Here is a 14819-nt window from a genome sequence, read left to right as displayed (position 1 = left end):
TTCTAAAGTTTCTGTAGAAAGTTCATGTTAATTTTATATACATGAAAAGGTAAACTTACTCTAAGAACTGAAACAAATGCTTTAAGGGAATCTTCTTCTTTCTGATTTATTTGTTGGATTCTTTTTCTTTCCACTTTGGGGAACTTCATTCTTTCTGCTAAACCTGAGTGTGGAGATGCATTCCTAAGTGACATACCTCATTCTACCAGACGGAGAAGCTGGCATTTGTAAGATATATAAGAGTTGTGGCTATGTGAACTCAGCTATTCACAATGGAATATTTTTTAAAAATGTTTAACAGATCTGAATTATTTCAACAGTAGAAAATGAATCAGAGTAAACTCAAATTAATTCATGCTTTTTCCTTCTCTCCTTCCTTCCTTCTCCCTTCCTTCCTTTCTTCTCTCCCTTTAAGTTACTGAAAGTTTACTTTTGTGAATTAGGATTTCCTCCACACCACTCCCTTCTCAGAATTGATTCTAGGGTCCAGGAGGCGGGGAAACCCAGTCAGCATCTGCTAAGATGTGAGGCTGGGCCTTCCGGTTCCTGTCACGAGAACCGAGTCGAACCCCTCTGCAAATTCTGCTTCATTGTACAAGTTAGGGTCTATCTCCAATCTATTGATTGTTAGAAATCCATAGCTTAGTACCCTAGCAGTAGTACGATCTTAAAAGCTCACGCTCCGTTATTGAAAGTAGACCTTAGTGCTCTCACCACCCAAAGGAAATGGTAATTGGGTGATAGGATGAAGGTATTAGGTAAACCTAAGGTGGCAATTATTGCAACGTATAAATGTATCAAATACGTTGTAAACCTTAAACCTAGAAAATGTCATATGTCAATTATAACTCAAAAAAGAGGAAATACATTTGTTTCTTCACATTTTTCTGGAGACTAGTCCCACTTTTTCCTTCCCGTGGCCCTGTCCCCGGGCTCTAGGTATCTGGGCATTGTCTTCTGGCCGGTTCTCATCCTGCCTCCTGGGGAGGAAGTTCTGCGTTGCTGTTTAGGAACTCCTGGAAAGCCATTTGCCAAGGGCCAACACTTTTCCCTGCGACAGAGGTCTGACCCATTTGTTATCTTCTGTCTCCTTTGTTTGCCTATCTTGCTTTTGAGAGACCGTGCAGACAATGCCAGACCCTATATAACAACTGGACGCTGATCCACAGTCTGTCCAGCCACTCGTCTCGGGAGCCAAGCCACGACTTGGGCAGCAGTCAGCCCCAAATTGTCACAGCTTGATCAAAATCCACTGGCTTCCCTCAACGTTCCCCCACTTCCAACTTAGAAGGAATGGAAATGCACCTCTAAATAATCACGTACGATGGCCGGCTTCTAGCTGACCCACTTGCTGCTTCCCCACATCACCCGCCTGCTATTCTTCGCTTGCTCTCATTTGGGTGCTCAGTCTCCTCCTGCCTCCTACTTAGGAGTCCAGCCCACTGCTGGTGATGGGGAAGCTCCGGTTCTGGGGAGCAGTGACTGAGAATCAGTCCATTCTCTTCTCCTAATTTAGTGGTTTATTTCTTGCCTTGCTCTCCTATGGCCAAACTCTTACTTCACAACACAGATTTAGAAAGTGTCTCTTGACATGAAAAGATTTATGTCTGGCTCTCTTCTTGCCCTTGTTACTTCAGGATGGGGGTTGTTTCACCTCTTTACAATGACTCACTTCCTGATGACTTTGGAGTTAGGAGGTTACTTTTTTTCTGGTGACTTCTAACAGCAGTGTTCCTCTTATTTTGGAAGTTTGACTCGCTGTGGACTTTCAGAACACCTGCTTATCCTTTTAGATCTTTGTCATTTTGCACCAGTTTAACAGCTGACACTTCAGGATTTGCTCTTTAATCATTTCCATTTATAACCTATGATTTAGGTCCTCAGGCTGCTCTGAATATCTATTAGCTGAATAGTGGTATTTCTGGTGATTCCTCACTCCAAAAATATTTATCTGTCTCCTGCATGCTTTAAACTAGATTTTACATTTCCTAAGACCCATAATTTTTTTCCTGAGAATGTGACTGTTTCTTCCCTACTCTCACATTTCACAGAACTCTTCTTGCTTCCCATTTGACTCTTTATGAGACGTGCCACTAGACCTTTAATCAGTTGTCACTATGGTAACACAGCATTCCACGTCTGAAAACATCGTTCAACCTCGGAATGCAGTAGCGGTCTCTGTACAGGTGTCGATTACATGCCTTGTGACGAAACTTGCGTTTCGGGCTTCAACTCCCACTCACTGAAGCAGTCCCAGGAAGGCAGCCTCTTCCTGGGAATCCACAAAGTCAATGCCCACAGGCTGTGGTTTTCACAGAAAAGTTAATAAAACAGTACAAACACGATCTCTGTCATTTTCCTTGCCAAGGGCTCAATGTTGACTTTCAGGAAAATCTCTCCCCTTTGACTCTCCAAATGTTTCTGTTGGCTGTACCATACAGATTTTTTTTTTAATACTCACCCCAGGACATGCTCATTGATTTTAGAGAGAGGGAAAGAGAAAGAGAGAAACTTCAATGTGAGAAATATTGATTAGCTGCCTCTCATACATGCCCCTACCAGGAACCTACCAGAGACCAAACCTGCAACCCAGGCATGTGCCCTGGCTGGGAGTCCAGCATGTGACCTTGCAGTTTATGGGACGGTGCTCCAACCAAGTAAGCCACGCTGGCCAGGGCCCACACAGTTTTGGGGTGCCAGATAAAAGATTTCTGATGATTAATTTTCCTCTTGATCTAGATTGTAACACATCCCTAACCTCAACTTGGGGTTTTGATGTATGTTAATAGACAAGTGACATTTATCATCTTAACTGAGCCAGGCTTATTATTTTAATATTACTATTTCAAATACAGAGATGACGCAGTCTTTTGGGGGTTGAGCCAAGCCAGACAATGCCCAGTGCTTACATTGCCAGGAAGGCGCATTCTGTGAAAACACCCACCGCTCGGAGGCAGTCCTTCCGTCTTTTCTCAGAGATGCCCAGGTTCAGAAATCAGTTATCGCCAGCTCTTCTTTCTGTTTCTCCCATATTCTGGCCATCCCAATATTGTTAACACGTGCCAAGAACTCATTGGAAAGAGAACTTAGTGTATAGCCTCTTCTTGACATGTTGGCCACTAACAGCTAATAATATTGCTTATAGGATGGTGATAGTATGTACTAAAAATACTTCTTTAGTAAGTAGGAAGCTTCCTTGAGCACTTTCTGTGGAGGTGGAATGAACAGCTCTAAGAGTGTTCTTATAGCTGTAAACATTATGAGTCTCACTTTCAAAGATATTCTTCATTGCAAGTCAGTTATTGTTGAGTATAAAAATCAGATTGTTGATAGTAAGTTATAAAGCAGGAATGCATAGGAATGCTACTGTAGTGTTTTTTAAATAGTTGGCTGTGTGGGGGGTTGTGTAATTTAGTATCTAATCTATGCATATTTTTACTGAAGATCAGTTCAAAATGTCTTAGAGGATGCATCTTTATAAATCTTACTGAAATGCATCACCAAATGATTTTGAAATGCTTTCTGTTAACTTCCTTATTGGATGGCAAAATAAGTAATTTCTGTGTAACAGTTTTCTTAAATAATATGTATTATCCTCAGTTGTAGGGGATCATAGTTGCAAATGCATTGCGATCTGAAGTGTGCCATTTTTTTTGTTTTCATGAGACAGTTCAGACATTGAAAATAGCATAATTTGAAGTGTCTGTTCTCTTTTGCTGAAGTCACACAGGTTTCCTGCTGGTGCTCGCCAAGCTTCGGCTCAGTAACCGTTTCTTGAACTTAATTATGATGAAGCAGCCTCGCACACACATATTGACTGACATGATTTCTTTCCCTTTTAAAATAAATGGGAAGCTTTATCACATCTTCTGACCCAGACACAAGGCCCGGCGGTAAGATCTAAATGAATATCTATGGAATGGAACAAGGAACATATGTTCTAAAAATTATATTTCAGCAAGATGTCTTCTATTTATTTTAGTAATTGTGTGTGATGAAGTGTTTCCTTATATCAACAAAGACTATGGATGTTTTTCTACTGACTTCTGTTCATTGATAGACATATAATTATGAGTCTGTTGGCTATGCATAAATCATTTGTTTAGAAAACAAAAACATGCAAGAAGAGGTTTTACTCAGGAAATATACTTTAGCTTTGACTGCAATTTAGCTATTACACTGTAGATTTTGCTAAGAAGAATATCTTAAACAAAGCCTGCTCTAAAAATATAAGTAACAGAGAATGGTTCATTGTGGAAGCCAACACAGAAAGGTGCCAACTTCAACAGAACCTTGAACTGCTCCTCCTGGAGTCATAGACACTAGAGGGGGTTGGAACAAAGAGAGGAAAGTCTATTGGGGCATCACATGAAATCAAAATCACTTTGAGATTTGATTCAAGTTTGTCCAAACTTCACAGGATTATTTTTTTTGTAAAAACACACATTTTAGACCTTAAAGAATGGTATTAGAGTAATTAATAACTTTTACTTTGCTTTTATTTTTCCTGACTCAAACACCTCTAGGGAAAGAAGGAAAAAAATATGCTTTGAGCCTTACTTTCCTAAATATTTGTAGACACACAGATTTGGAAGAGAGCACAGATTGGAACAGTGGGAAACGGCAATAACAAGATGTGGGAGGGACTCAAGACGTGCAGAGTTTGGAGGCAGGAATGAGAAGGTTTATGCAGGGAGAACACAACTGAGATTGCAAAAAAAAAACTAGAGGAAGTGGCATTATGGGGCAGGAACCCCGAAGTCCCGTGTTAGTGACAGAACTGCCTGGGAAATGATCAATGTCCTTTTCGTTTTGTGGGGGATTTATACAAATGACCTCACTGTGGGCACACGGATCCTTCCTAAAATTAACTAGCATTCTCCCGGTTTGACGTAGTCGTCGGATGAATATTCTGCATCAACCTCATTAGCTAGCAAAATGGTGAAATTTAAATGAGCAGAAGTCAAGGAGGGAAACCCTTCCTTCCTTCCTTCCTTCCTTCCTTCCTTCCTTCCTTCCATGTCTTCTCTACTTTCCTTCCTTCCTTCCCTCCTCCCTGTATTCAGTTATACAGATATCATTGTACACTTTGGCTCCCAGAACATGGAGACCAGAGCAACTCAAATTTAGAAGAGACACAGAGAAATTCAGAGCACCAGAGAACCCAAACCTTAAACATTTAGCTCCACTCTTCAGTCTTTAATGAGTGCCTTGAAGTGAGAATTTCTTTCCTTTATCTTTGTTTTATTATGTGTTTTCTTGTTGCTTTAGATGATTGTTCTGCACACAAAATTTCTTTCCGAATTATTGGTGAGCTCCAGAGCCTTTTACGTTGTGTCCATAACACATCAGGTTTTCAGGGACTACTGGATGCAGAAACACTTTTGCATCCAGTGTTTAATGAGGCAAATAAAGAAAAAGAAGACGATGAAATCTTTGCTTTCAAGCTGTTTAGAATTTAGTCAAGAAGACAGAAATGACAGCAAGTGGGAAGTCTTGGGAATTCAACAATTTCTTTTTTCTCAAGTACTCTGAGAATCTCCATTGTATTACCAAAGGACGCGCATGAGCCAAGAGTGCTGTGCTTTGTATTTATAAAAATTGCAGAATTAGCCATCAGCATAAATGTCTAGGTCACAAAGCTTTGTGCAAAGAGCCAATTTAACGAAAGTGCTTCAGCTCTGATCCACACCCAGCACATTGTGTTCTGTGGACTCAGACCCCGAGATCTGAGTGATGGGAAAGTACTACTTGCACCTGTAATTGCTTTTCAGAAAACAAAGAATTCATTTAAAAACATATGTCAAGAGCTGGAGCTAATGGGTTTTTTTTTACATTCAGTTCAGATTAAAATGTCTTTGAATGGAATAAAAACTCCTTTAATACCATATATTTCTATGCAGGCCTTTAAAGCCATATTCAAAGTAATGAATAAACATTACTGTTACGGACAGAGATGATAAAGAAACGTAGATGGGTGAACAGTAGCAATATCATTATGCTCCAGCTTCAGCCTTTGAGAAAACATAAAGTAGAAAAGGCAGATATGACTTATTTAGGAAATTTAAGAAGTTTCATAATATCAACATTTTAAAAATTGAATTTCCTATATTTCGATCATTTTAACTATTATATATCTTATACCTGTGAATCTACTTGAAATGCAAGAAAATGAATTAGGTGCAAATAAAGAGGAATGTCAAAGAATGGTGATGGTAAGTTCACCTAAGGTAGTTGGATGTCTAGAATATACACATTTATTATTTTTCTTTTTTTACAGGTTGCATTATATCTCATATTTATGGTTTAACTTTTATATCAATGGTATATTTTTTTCATAAGACTTGGCATCTAGAAGGAAATACAGGAAAGACAAAAATTATCTTGGATCTTTGGCAAGTCAGAAAACCCAGGTCAAACTAGCCTAAGCAAGTGTGTGTGTGTGTGTGTGTGTGTGTGTGTGTGTGTGAACGCCTTAAAAAAACAATCTGATAGTAGCCACGTTGGATTCATGACCGCATATTGTATTATTGTTCACTATACAGTTTCTTCTGTCTTTCTCCTGCTCTAGCTCTGTCTCTGGCTCTCAGTCTTCCTCTCCACCTCCAGTGCATAATCTGTCCCTGGACTCACCTCCAATGCAGATGCACCTTTGCCAGGTGTCAGCAAACAAGACTGCAAGGCTGTATTATCCCCCTTTAGGGTCTCCATGAAGAGAGCTNATAGTAGCCACGTTGGATTCATGACCGCATATTGTATTATTGTTCACTATACAGTTTCTTCTGTCTTTCTCCTGCTCTAGCTCTGTCTCTGGCTCTCAGTCTTCCTCTCCACCTCCAGTGCATAATCTGTCCCTGGACTCACCTCCAATGCATAATCTGTCCCTGGACTCACCTCCAATGCAGATGCACCTTTGCCAGCTGTCAGCAAACAAGACTGCAAGGCTGTATTATCCCCCTTTAGGGTCTCCATGAAGAGAGCTTATTTCCTCCACAAAATAGATAAAAATTAATATCCCAAAGAAAGGCTTGGTATTGGCCCAGACTGAATCACCTGCCCAATCCCTGGACGTGGGTTTGTTACTCAGATAGTTCTGACTGGCTCCCCGTGGGCTACGCACCCTTTTCTGTGGCCAAAGAGAATGGGAGATGTGATGAACAGCCATGCACAGCCTACATGAAAAGCAGTTGTTCAGTCAAGGTGGGCAATTCAGGTCCCAGAATAAAAGGATTATGTCTTAAACTGGATCCGTCAGATGCAGACCCTGGGATCAGGCTTGGGCTTATGTCATTCACCTGGGGAGAAGTTTTCAGCTGCAGTGCCAGATGGGCCACAAGGGGGCTGTGGAGCAGGGCATCTGGACGACGCCACCAGCACCCTGAGTCTTCCATCTCTTGCTTTGATTTGTTCATCTGCTTGACAGCAAGTGTGCACTTTGAACTGTGGTCTGTTGGGCAGCTAGCACTTTCAGCTGTGCTTGTCTGTGGTGCGTTGTTGAGTCCTGCCAAGCCTCACTTGGAGATTTAGCCAACTGCAGTCGGCAGTTTCAAAGTGACCTGGCATTTGGGTAGAGGACTGTGGGCTTGGAGCCCTCCTTAAAGTGACCCTGGGTGCTTCAAATCAGCCAAAACCCACATTCTGTGTTTGTGATTGAAGCTAAACTCAAGGGGAAACTACACCCTGTGACCAGTTGGTTGTGTGATTCAATCAATTACTGGCCTCTAGTCTATAGAATGCTCAGAGGAAACACTATGCTCTGTGAGAGATTTGTGCCCGTTGGGTGCCCTGTCTTGAAGCAGCAGCCCTTAGAAGGTGTAGAGAAAGAGGAGAGGAGAGGAGAGAAGAGACCCACACCGGGTAGCATTTTGAGACCCATACTCTTTTTTAGAAAAGATTTTTGTTTATTTTTAGAGAGAGAGGAAGGGAAGGAGACAGGAAGGGAGAGAACGATCAATGTGTGGTTGCCTTTTGTGCACTGCCCCCCCCCCCCCACTGGAGACCTGGCCTGCAACCCATGCATGTACCCTGACTGGGAATCGAACTGGTAACATTTTGGTTGGCAGGCTAGTGCTCAGTCCACTGAGCCACACCAGCCAGGACTAGACCCATCCTCTTAATTGCAGGCAGTTCACTGGGACTTAAATACCCTGGCTGCTACTGCTGCCGCCTCCTGTACTTCTCTCACAGCGTAGATCCCAGGCCTCGGGATGAGGCTGAAGGACAACTCAGCAACACAGCCACAAGGCTCATTCGAACCCAACATAGGCAGAAAAGTGCAGCACCAGCAGGGTTGAGGCGGGTGAAGAGCATCCTGAATGCAGGAGAGAGAGAGAGAGAGAGAGAAAAATGAGTGAAAAACACCAAGACCTTGAGACAGGGAAAATGAGCAATGAAAACCACAGCAGCAAATCCAAAACCAAGGTTCACAATTGGACCCAACCAGAAAGGCAACATTAAAAAATTCTACAACAATGAGATAAAAGAGTGCTGGATAGTTTTCGCACTTTCATAATGTAGGTGTTGAATTAACTTTAACATCTGCAGAAAATGCACCGACTGCAAACCTTCCTGGCCTTAATCAATAGTGGGCCTTGAATTAAAAGTTGGACCTGGAGATTCCACTCCTTGCAAACACGATACCCCCTATTAACTCAGAGCAGATGCTGCAACAGAGGACAAGTCGGTGAGCCTCCTCAGGGCTGCTGCCTTACTTAAATTTCCCACAGTCATTGCTCCCTTGCCCTAAAATGCCTCATCGAAGGCATGGATGTTCTGACCTAATGAATAATAAATTGAAATTAAATTAAGCCTTTGACAGGTACAAATTGGCTAGACAAAATAGGACCCTATGGACCTTCCCTCCCAGTTACAATAGTGGATATGGTCTAATATAAATTAAACAGGGCCTTCAAGGTCTGAACCTGATGATGTAAGACCTAATTAGTGAAGGGGTAGATATTTCCACTGGTTCTCCATGTAACAACCTAACTTAGCCTAGTTCTAAACCTGGGGAAAATGAACGGTGCTTCTAAGTGGAATACCTCAGCACTGTGGTCAGCTGGCTCTCTATCTTGCTGGCCAATACACATGCAGAGTAGGCCTTTAGAGGAGTCTCGGTGGAGGTGGAAGGGTCATGAGACTTGCCTTCTAACGCCCCTGTGGATTGAGGCTATTCCCCTACGACTGCCGACCTGCCTTCCACACTGGACGGTGTGTGCTGCCGTGGTCAGGGAAGGCTCTGTGCACAGAACTTTAGCTGCTTGATTACAGGCTTCTGGTGTGTGGAGGTGTGGTGAGCCCTGAGCAGGTGGGAGGTAGACTGCATTCAGTTCAGGAAGTGATACTCGTCAAAATGCATGTGTTCGGCCTCTTTCAGGCCTCACTGGCCAATGGAAAGGAGGAACTCCTAGGAGAAGAATGTTATTCTCTGGCTTTGGGGTATGCATATATTCATAAAGCTCACTTCAGCTCATACTTTTAAGCTTTGCCCGTCAGATCAGTCCCAGTGGCATGAGTCTGTCCAGTCCCCATGAGACGTAGTTGTCTAGAATTCCTCCTTGTTTACTGAGTGTGCTCTTTGACTAACATCAAGCTCAGAATCTTCCCTTCAGAGCCCTGTGGCCCCGTGTAAAATTGAATGTTAATAGTTCTGGCTCACTGACATACTTCATAAAGCTCACACCCTTCATAAAGGAATTCATTTGCAGTGCAGGATGTTATTTGGAAGGCTCTGTCCCTGACCACCGTCCCATTGACACACAGCCTGTGTCAGAGGTGGGGGTAAGAGGTCTCATTTCACATCTTCTTACGTTTACCCCTGTTATCAGGGTTAGTGGAATGATCCACGGATTGCTTTCAAGGAAATTTGGATATCCAGAATGTAACAGTTTATTTTAGAACTACGATTTTCATTTTGGATATTTTCATAGGATTAGCCCAGTACCTCTTCTCAGATCAACCACAAGCTGAACTGTATCTGGACATAAGATGTTTATTTGTTATTTCCGTTTCCCAACAGAAGGGTTGATGACCACATCTGGCCTCAGAGGCGGTCAGTAAACGTGTGTTAGATAAATGCTGGAATCTCTTCCAGGTGAATCCTAAACCAGACATAAATGCAATGAACCCAGTGTAGGGAAGTGCTCCTGACAAATTATTTGAAATCAGTTTATATGGTGTTAGTGGCAAACTTGTGGCTGTGAGGGGTACTTTTTGGAGTATACTTATAAATACCTGTGAGGGAGCGCAGATGTGCTTTTTCTCCCCATTCACCTATTTTCACCAAGTCAGGAAGAAAAGTGAATGGTGTGGGAAGGGGGAAAGGATTCCCACTGCCATTAGTTATGGAAGACCACAGGGGAGACACCAAGCACTGGAGTACCAGTCTCAGCACGAGGAGGGAGTCGGGCAGGAAGGAACCTGCAGAGAGAGGAGACTGTGCTGGACAGAGGCCTCACCTAACCAGAGGGAGTTCAAGGACTCAGGGAATGCCCCTAGTTATGCAGGGGACAGTGGCTACAAAGACATTCTTTCCTTTGGGTGTTTCTGAAACCTGAGACATTGCATGGAAAAAAGAAAGCTTTCATTCTTTCTGTTTTCAAGGGTGTGTGTGTGTGTGTGAACTAAAGTGACTTTAAAACCTAAAGAATGTATTGATCATGGACTATATCAGCATATAGATCAATGGAATAGATTGTGAATCTCGAAATGAAGTATACATGCTTCAATGCGATGAACTTTGAAACATTAAGCTAAGCAAAAAAAAAAACAAAACACAACAGGCACAAAAGATCACGTATGAAATGATTCTGTTTATGTGAAATGTCCAAAGAAGGTGCCATGAGGGAGACAGAAATCAAATTAGCAAAAGCCAGGGCTGGAAGCGATGACAGCCTAATGAGGACGGTGCTTTCTTTGGAGAAGATGAAAATGTTTTGGAACGAGATAAATCAATGATTGTGCATTGTAACTAAATGCCACTGAGCTGTATACTTGCAAGTGCTGGGTTTTAGGCTATACAAATTTTACCTCAATTAAAATAAAACCTAAAGAGTACAATAGAAGAAAGCCATATATAATGGGAAGATCAGCTTACATTCCACCAACGTGGGTGTGAATGGGCATCTGTCATTGAAAATTGTTCACAATATTAAATCTACATAAAAGAATGAATAGTGTACCTCACTCATAGTAAATATTCAATAAAAGTTAACTTACTACTCTCATTTCAAACTTTCAATAGAGAAATTACGGACAGCACGTAATCTGATGGGATTTCCTCAACATTTAAAATGATAAAACGTTTGTCTGCTCATTCACGTTGTACAGAACGACAACACGCCCAGGGTCAGGATGCAGACGTCCGTGTTGCACCGTTGAATTTGCAGCCACATTGTCGTGAACCGCGTACAAATTATTTAACAACTCCAGGCTTTCATTTCCTCTTCTATAAAATTAATATGGCATCAAAGGGAGAGTGTTTTTTCTCCAAGCTTAATGTTATAGGATTTCACCACATCAAACACATGGCAACACATTAAGGAGAAATTCCTATTATTTGGAGTTTGATTTCCTAAAAGGATACAGACAGTGGGGAGATAGCCCCTTGGAAGTTAGAGATAATCTAGGTGGTTTAAGAAAAATGCAGAATAAGTTGTTGCTCATGTACCAACTCTGGTTCATGGACAATAGCTAGTCTCATATAAACCAGTATTTGCAAAATTTCAAGATGAGTAGATCGGCTCTTTTTTATTCTAGAAATGCCAGACATTTTTCTAACGAGTGTTTTGTTTTTGTCTCCAAAGAAAATTTCATGCTCACCAAAGTTTCCTTTCTGCCAGCTTATGATTTGAATGTGTGTGTGTGTGCCCACAAGATCTGACTCCAGGGCCTGGTTTTTGTACCTCCTGTCGGCATAGTGGAAATCCAGTAAGACCCACCAGGCATGCCAACCGTCCCATTTTTCCTGCAGGTTGGTGTTTAATCAAAAGTTTCAACGGCATTATGCACATCAAAACAATTTGGAAAAGGCCATATGGTAACACCTGCTAAATACAGGCTTTCAGCCACAGTGGGTATAAGGCGTCCTCTGCCAGAAAGGGAAGAATGCGCCTCACACTTGGGGTGATGCGGAGGCTGCGGGGCGCTGGCGTGGGCAAACCAGGGTGTGAGCGGCGGGCTGGCAGGTATTGCAAAGGAGGGGCGTTCTTCCTGAGTGGGGCTCTCCAACGGGTTCGAAAGGCAGTGCTGTCAGTGGGGGGGGTTCACTAACTTCTCGTGCTCTTTCTTCCAGCCTAATGTATAAATATACTCTTTTTCTTATAGGCAAAGTTGAGTAAAAATTCAGCTTCTCTCAATAGTCTCTTTAATTTCTCAAGGTAACAAACATATGTAAGTGTAATGGGGAGATACATATCCCCGTTGTGTGTGTGTGTATGTGTGTGTGTGTGTGTGTGTGTGTATACATATATATACTGTACACACACACACATATATATATACACAATATGTTTAACAGAACACAGAATCCAAAAGCCCGGTGGGGGGGTGTGCGTCTGAAACTGTCTGTGCGGACTGAGCCACGGACTCCCAGCCCGGGTCTGCATCCTCAGCCAGAATCAAAGACGAATGAGTCTCCAGAGAGAAACCTGTGCTCTGGCCTTCTAATTAGAGCAATTAGAAAGACATAGAAGATGATTCTTTTATTTTTTAACTCCTCAACCTCAGGTCTAATAATGACTTGGGAACTCTTGCAGAACTTTTGTTGGAAGCCTTTGAGCATGGATTTGTGGCGCTGGCTTGACTCTTTGGAATATTTCCCTTGCAATTTTGAGATTTTTGGCAATTATACACCTCCAGATGGCACATGCTTGCCTAGAGGCGTGAGGCTCTTTGTCAATGGAGTGAATGCTGAAGTGATTACATATTTATGGATATTTCATGTCTTTTTCACATCACCTTATAAACTGCTCAAAATCATAAAAACCAGTAAGTGTTCGATTTTTAAAGAAAAACAAACAAATGGGAGCCAATCAAAACAAACGATTGCTTTTATATAATAAAAGGAGCTTTATTAAATTGCATTCCATTAAGACAAAACATCATAGAGTTTTGTTGACATGCCACCTGGTCTTATCCACTCCATCTGAGAGGCGCCATGTGCACTGTGGCTGGGGGTGTGGCCCACTGCCCTGCCATGGGCACACGTGTGGACGGTCCCCACTCGGGCATGCCCAGTGTCATGGAGCCCACCAGTGTCCTTGACCATTTCCTGCGGCACTGTTTCTTCTTCTACATGTTTTCCAACTGAGATACATCAATTAAAAGATAGACTTAAAGAAATACGAGTTGTACCCTTTTGAAATAAAATATAGATATCTACTGGAGTAATTTTATAAGTAACTGACATTTTTATAGTGTTCTCCCAGCTTTCAAAAACCCATTCAAATACATGATCTCACTGATTATCAAAAAAACCCCTGTAATGTGTATGGTTGGTGCAATCACTGATCTTGTGTTGGGAGGCGGCCTGGGATTTCAGCGGCAGTGGAGAGAGAGTAGAGGAAGTAAATCAGGACTGAAATAGCCCAACCAGCTACAGACTCGGTTCTCTAGACAGGTTAGTAACCCTCATCCTAAGCCCCAATACCTGAGTGGGCACTAGCATTTATCTGGACCAGTGTCCCGATCCAATAATTTCAGACCCAGTAGTTGGGCTTATGCAGAATTCCCTGAAGAATAATAATACTCAAAGTCAGATGCCAGGGGCATTTAATGCATCTGAGATTCTGTGGATTTTGATTTTAAAAAATACTCAAAGATAAAAGACATGTTACCAAATCATCAGGGAGAGAGACTCTTGAGAACGAAGTTGGCAGAAACGTATATCTATTTGCAATGTAGCAATTGGACTATTTAGCGAAAAGTGAGGCAGAGACCCAGTGATGCAGATTGGACAGACATGAGAGGAGTTAAAGATAGAGCTTAAAAACAGTAAGTAGGAGAAAATAATTCCAATGAGTTATCCTCCAGCCAGCACAGAGCCCTCTAACTGGAGGGGCTTAGCCTTCTCTTCAGTGTATGGATGGCCGTAAGCCCGAGTGGCTAACACCATGCTAGGTGATGGCTTCCCCAGGGAAGGTGTCAGTGTCTGCAGTCAAGAGGAGTGGAGAGAAACAGAGTAACTGTGCGCGGGGCACATAGTATCTTAGAGCCGCCAACATGTGGTGCGACACAGATATTTTGATAATGCAATATTTGACACAATATTAAAGAACAAACCTTTTTACTGAGCTCCTCTTAAATCATAGTTGTACATTTTCCAGAGTTTAGTTTCTTTCCTTTATAATCTTTATTTTTGTTGAAAGCTTTGTAGATCGTGGATTTTTTTCTGTTTGTCATAAGTGATGATGTTATTTTACTAAAAAATCTCAAGCCACAATGGGTGTTAGTAGTTTTAGCTTTATAGTCACATTTTATATGGATTTAATAGTTATTTTTGTTCTTTAAATAATAGTGAAGATTACACATACTTCATTGCAGAATCACACCTGTCCTTCCCTTGTACACAGGCCTTTCTATACATGTAATTCATGATTTTCCTAAAAACGCACAGTATCTATGATTGATGGTACCTTCTATAGAATGTGAAATCTTGTATCCAGGTAAATGGGGGTAAAGTGTCCTTTACTCCAAAACAAATATTGTTAGGTATTCCCTTTGTGAGCAAATGATGTGCATAGTTAAATTGTTGGGAACAATTTTAATTTTCTTTATTATTTTACAAGACTGACATTAACAGATGGCTGGGCCAGAAGACA

This window comes from Sturnira hondurensis, unplaced genomic scaffold (genome assembly GCF_014824575.4).
Source record: "Sturnira hondurensis isolate 20B ecotype Veracruz unplaced genomic scaffold, ASM1482457v3 Scaffold0001872, whole genome shotgun sequence".
Classification (NCBI taxonomy): domain Eukaryota; kingdom Metazoa; phylum Chordata; class Mammalia; order Chiroptera; family Phyllostomidae; genus Sturnira; species Sturnira hondurensis.
Note: the sequence above shows the minus strand (reverse complement) of the source record.